The following is a 6,288-nucleotide window of genomic DNA, read 5'->3' on the forward strand; positions in this document are numbered from 1 at the left end:
CGCACACACAGGTTTACATTTGTGAAAAGTGGGGACTCTCCATAGGCGTAATGGTTTTTATACTGTACAGACCGTATATTCTATTGCCCTACACCAACCCTACCCCTAAACCTACCCCTCACAGGAGACTTTCTGCTATTTCAGCACTTTGCTACACTCCATTCTGTGCGATTTATAAGCGTTTTGAAAAGTGGGGACATGGGGTAATATCCTGAAAAGTCACCTTCTCCTTGTAATACCTGTCATACCTTTGTCATTATACACATTTATGTCCTCATTTGTCACAAAAACACATACACACACACACACACACTCACACACACACACTCACACTCACACACACAGACTCACGTAGACACACACACACACTGTAACTAATCATAAAACTGCTCTTTAGGGGTGCACTGAGGTCTAATTTGAATGTGTTGATGTGTGATCTGTTTTCTGTCAGAGGTTATGCTGTGGCCAGTAGCAGTGATGACCGGATGAATGAACCCCCGACCTCTCTGGGTCTCGTCCCCCATCAGGTCAGTTATGAGCTCCTGTGCAGTGTCTGATGCATGTATTTGTCATTTTAAGAATGTACTTTATTAGAGTGAAAACACACTGCCAACCGTCACAACAGGACAGAGCAGAAGAAGAGACAATCGACGCACCAACCCAAAACAAGAATGGCGAGTTCAGATGGCACACAAGCTCAAAGAAGCGCCTGCTTGTGTTAAATCAGCAGTCTGGGAAAGTTTCGGGGTCTAGAAGTGCACCGGACGACCGGCTATAAATCAGAACCAGTTTTTAGTTTTATTTTGGCCTGGTCTCTACTCCAGAATTTTTCCAGAGTCATTTCCCGAAATGTAATTTGTGTGGAATTCTGTAAAGAGGTGAAACTACTGTAGCAGGCAGATCGAGCTCAGTGTTCACGAAATATAGGATAGGACAAATATATGAATGCATCTCTGAGAGAAACTGACCATCTTCAGATATGTTTCAGAGGCATTTTCTTTTCCTCTTATCTCCATATAATGCATATTAAAGTAGTGTTAACCAAGGAAACGCTGTATCGCTGCTGTTCCTTAAGCGCCACCTGCTGTCAGAGAATAAATCTGCATTTTCATTCAGTCCGTCTGCTATTTTTGTTTTGCGCAGATGTCTGATGTAGCATCATTTCACAAATATAAATGAAAAATACCTGTTGTACTGAAATCAACCGAGGTACGTACCGAACCGTGAATTCTGTGTACCATTACACCCCTACTTACACATGACTCTTTCTACAATCTCTCTGACTCTTTGAATTAACAGCAGCGCTTTCGAACCTCTATGACAAAAGGAGATGTTTAGTAGGAGGTTCATGCTGCTCCTGGAATAGTCAAGCTTCAGAAATTACCAGAACGCTTAGAAAAGCAATAAACCTTCAGGCTTTCTGAAGTAATTCGATAGCTGATTTGTCATTATTTGCTCCTCTTCTGCCAAGTCAGATCTCATTAACCGTCACATATAACATGTCGTTCATGTCATTCCAAACCTGTATGACTTTCTTTCTTCTGTGGAACATAAAATAAATTATTCTTATTATTGGTGAATTATGCCTTTAAGACATTAGTATTTGCATGAGCTCTGATATGGGCCACTTTGCTAAATTACTAAGGGGATGTTAATGTGGGCAGCCATATGTTAATGAGCTCATGGTTTTGATGCCATAACCATGAAGATCATTATAATCCCTGAACTCATAAATTGTTCTTGCCGGGATGAACATTAGGGCTTGTGTGGAACTGATTCGATTTCCACATAATTACAGTCCCCCCTTTTTGATTAACACTAATGACTTGTGAAGATTGTGATTTGAACAGTTCTTGACTCGAGTGATTTTTTATGAATCGGGCTTGGCTGGTCATCTTCAGTTGATCACAGCTCAGCATCAGCGTTTGTTTTGCTGATGCTGTGGATTCGATGTGTGCTTCTCTGTCCAAATCAGTGGAAGAACACAGCTGTTCAAAACCCATGAACAGAAATAAATTTCATGACGATCATTCTGTTTGCAGTATTTCAAATGGAACTTGTTCTGAATAAGAACCGAGCAATAGAAAAATCTGCAGAAGGTAGATTATCCTGTTTTTAATATACACTGTAAAACAAGATTTTTCAAAGTTGTAAATAGAACTGGTAATTGGAGAATGTTTTACAAGAAAATACTCTTTCAAAATTTCACATTTAGTTTAATGAGTTTCTTGCATGTCTTTGAAATTTACTAGCAGAGTGAGAATGATTTCAAACTAAATCCTAAATCTTTTTTTTTTTTCAGTTTATGATTCCTTCTAAAAGACACGATGGAAAAACACCAACATAAATCCAGTTGTGCTTGCGTGCACTATTAATCATACCTATTATATGTAGTTGTTTATATTGCTATGTTGCAACTTCCAATCTCACAGTCTCACTATAATTCATAAAGTGGCACAGCAGGACCCCCTGCCTGTGTGCTGAAGCTTAGCACAGCGTTGTAGCAAGAGCCCCCCGCATGCAACACACACACACACACACACCCATACGCGCACACACACACACTGTCCCATACGCGCACACACACACACACACACACACTGTCACACTGGGGGCTAATGACGCAGCTACAGACGTCAAAGAGCTGCTCTCTGGGTTATTAGCTCCACCAGTGTGCAGCATGCATATGCCCCTTCAGAAATAACGCTCCCCTCCTCAAGAACCCATAATTGCAAATATGCGACTCTTTACTCATAATGCGATTAATCAGAAAAGCTCTCTTGACTGTGACTAGCCTCAACACATCGACAGACGCTGGAGAACAGGACACATGCGACCACTGGGTCATTATAATCCCCGACCTCTTAAATTGTTCTTGACGGGATTTAGTGTTCTGACCTTTATTGCGTTAATGTTGCGCTCAACATGACTGCATGCCACACTCGTGGTGGCTGATTTGTCTCTTTAGCTTGCACTGGCCCCTGCTGGATGTGTGGAGAACTGCAGAGCATCTGCTCTGAGGGTTTTTATAAACCAGAGCTCTGTGCTGATCTAGTGAGCAATATTATCATAGTGTGCATGAGAGCGGTGCTGGTCAGCAAGCAGCATCTCTTCCCTGTTTAGTTCATCTCAGTTTACCAGCCCTAACAAGACACAGTTTGATGTCAGTTTTTTTTTTTTAATAAATTAATGTTAATTAATTGACGTTGAATTGATCAAAAGAGACAGTAAAGTCATTTATAATGTTACAAAAGATTTCTATTTAAAAAATAAATAAAAATATTGTGCAGCACAACTGTTTTCAACATTGATAATAATCAGAAATGTTTCTTGAGCAGCAGATCAGCATATTATACTGATTTCTGAAGATCATGTGACACTGAAGACTGCAGTAATGATGCTGAAAATACAGCTGCGCATCACAGAAATACATTACTGTTTAACAGATATTCACATAGAAAATTATACACAGAATTAATTATTATACACATAAATAATATTTCACAATTTGACTGTATTTTTGATCAAATAAATTATGCATTAGTGAGACTTTTCTCAAAAAGTGTTGAAAAGTGTACTAACCCCAAACTTTTCAGTTATAGTGTATATTGAACATGAACGCTGTTCAGGACGTGGAAAGCTCAAGTCTCTGTGGTTCATTTTAAATAAGAGACATACATTTGTTCAAGCCGTGGTCGTTCAGCCGAAATCCCGCCACTGGTGTGCACAGCTATTCGTAGCGGTTATAAATATAATCAATATTAATATATGGCATATACAAATATTATGCACGCAATAAGGGTTAGACTTCCCCTTGCCAAGGGTCGGAATAACAGGGGTTTGGGGTAAAAATTAGTTAACAGGGTTTTGTTCAGTCACTGACTGAAGTGCTTTGAATAAATGTGGGAAAAAGTTGTGATCCCGTTAAATATGCTGTTCAGGACGTGGAAAGCTCAAGTCTCTGTGGTTCATTTTAAATAAGAGACATAAATTTGTTCAAGCCGTGGTCGTTCAGCCGAAATCCCGCCACTGGTGTGCACAGCTATTCGTAGCGGTTATAAATATAATCAATATTAATATATGGCATATACAAATATTATGCACGCAATAAGGGTTAGACTTCCCCTTGCCAAGGGTCGGAATAACAGGGGTTTGGGGTAAAAATTAGTTAACAGGGTTTTGTTCAGTCACTGACTGAAGTGCTTTGAATAAATGTGGGAAAAAGTTGTGATCCCGTTAAATAAAAATTTGGTGCTATACTATGAAGCAAAGTTAATGTAGATTTAGACTAATAACTAATAACTAATAGGGTGATAACTTGTTCATTTGAGTGCAATAATTCCAAATGAATGCCCAAAAGATAAACACTGAGCACGATGTGAAACCATGTGAAGTCTGTATCAGTGTCTGTACAAGCTTTTGCTTGTTTAGAGAGTGTTTCAGGCGTCCTCATTCATTGAGCGGATGCTGTTTTAATGCAGACTGGCTTGCAGTGCACTCATTACAGCTTCAGTTCTTCTGGGGATGCCGATGCTCAGTATCTCGATCAAAGACTTAATGGTTCATGGATCCTGAAGTTGAACCTACATCCTTTGAATTACCAGCCCTATTTATTTATTAATTACCAGACATTACCAGATGTCTAATCGCTGAACACACCCCTGCAAAACCTTGATACACTTTATGCATATTTCTTCATGTCACGATTGCCTACGGAAGGGAACGAGGAGCGCAGGAGAATCACAATCAGCTGTCTTTTAATATCTGAAACAGGGAATACATGTAGCACAATGGACGATAGACACCGGACAAAGGGAACACGGAACAGAACACACTTTATATACTTGACTTGACGAGGGGATGACGAGACACACCTGGGAGCAATGAACAATTAACATGAGGGAGAAACTATGTCAGGGCAGGCACATGGAGGGGGGAGGAAACACACAGACAGAGTCCTGGGACGTCACATACCACCCCCCTCCCAGAAGGCGGGTCCTCGCGCCTCAGGAACAACACAGGGAGGGACGGTGGGACCTTGGGAGGAGGCTCGGGAGCAGGACGGACACCCGGGAGGAGGACGACGAACAGAGTCCATGGTGGAGACGATGGAGGGAGGAGCCAAGGTGGAAACAGGAGGGATCCGGAGCAGGAGGAGCCCAGCTGGACCCAGGCCACAGCCATAACAGTGGCCCACGGTGGAGCCGACGGAGGGAGGAGGCTTCAGTTCTTCTGGGGATGCCGATGCTCAGTATCTCGATCAAAGACTTAATGGTTCATGGATCCTGAAGTTGAACCTACATCCTTTGAATTACCAGCCCTATTTATTTATTAATTACCAGACATTACCAGATGTCTAATCGCTGAACACACCCCTGCAAAACCTTGATACACTTTATGCATATTTCTTCATGTCACGATTGCCTACGGAAGGGAACGAGGAGCGCAGGAGAATCACAATCAGCTGTCTTTTAATATCTGAAACAGGGAATACATGTAGCACAATGGACGATAGACACCGGACAAAGGGAACACGGAACAGAACACACTTTATATACTTGACTTGACGAGGGGATGACGAGACACACCTGGGAGCAATGAACAATTAACATGAGGGAGAAACTATGTCAGGGCAGGCACATGGAGGGGGGAGGAAACACACAGACAGAGTCCTGGGACGTCACATACCACCCCCCTCCCAGAAGGCGGGTCCTCGCGCCTCAGGAACAACACAGGGAGGGACGGTGGGACCTTGGGAGGAGGCTCGGGAGCAGGACGGACACCCGGGAGGAGGACGACGAACAGAGTCCATGGTGGAGACGATGGAGGGAGGAGCCAAGGTGGAGACGGAGAGCCGATGAGCCAGGGCAAGGATCCGGAGGACCGAGGTGGAGCAGATGGCTCCGGCGACCGATGCGGGGATCCAGAAGTCCGCGGTGGAGCCAGAGCGACAGAGTATCAAGGAGGAGCCAAAGGGATGGAGGAGCCTGACAGATCCGGAGGGACGAGGCACAGCCAGAGGAGTGGAGTCCCGAGGCGGAGCCGGAGGGACGAGGGAGCCCGGTGAAGCCAGTGGACTGATGGGCCACGGTGGAGAGGAGGGAGCTAGGAGCCATGGTGGAGCCGACGGGTCGATGGGCCGAGGCGGAGTCCGCGGCTTAGAGGCTGGAGGTTCAGACCAGGGATTCTGCAGCCACTGTGATGATGGAGGATGGCAAACCCACGGAGCTCACACCGTATTGATGGTGGGCTGAGGGCGAGCAGAGGGGCTGCCAGACGACAGTGGTG

The 6,288-nt window shown here is 43.8% G+C and overlaps 1 pseudogene; it reads left to right on the forward strand.

The window, feature by feature from the left end:
• Nucleotides 1-6,288, forward strand: part of LOC107570334 (ubiquitin-like modifier-activating enzyme ATG7) — a 92,486-nt pseudogene that overhangs the window by 32,562 nt on the left and 53,636 nt on the right.

Source organism: Sinocyclocheilus grahami, unplaced genomic scaffold (genome assembly GCF_001515645.1).
Source record: "Sinocyclocheilus grahami isolate Dianchi unplaced genomic scaffold, SAMN03320097.WGS_v1.1 scaffold1442.1, whole genome shotgun sequence".
Classification (NCBI taxonomy): Eukaryota; Metazoa; Chordata; class Actinopteri; order Cypriniformes; family Cyprinidae; genus Sinocyclocheilus; species Sinocyclocheilus grahami.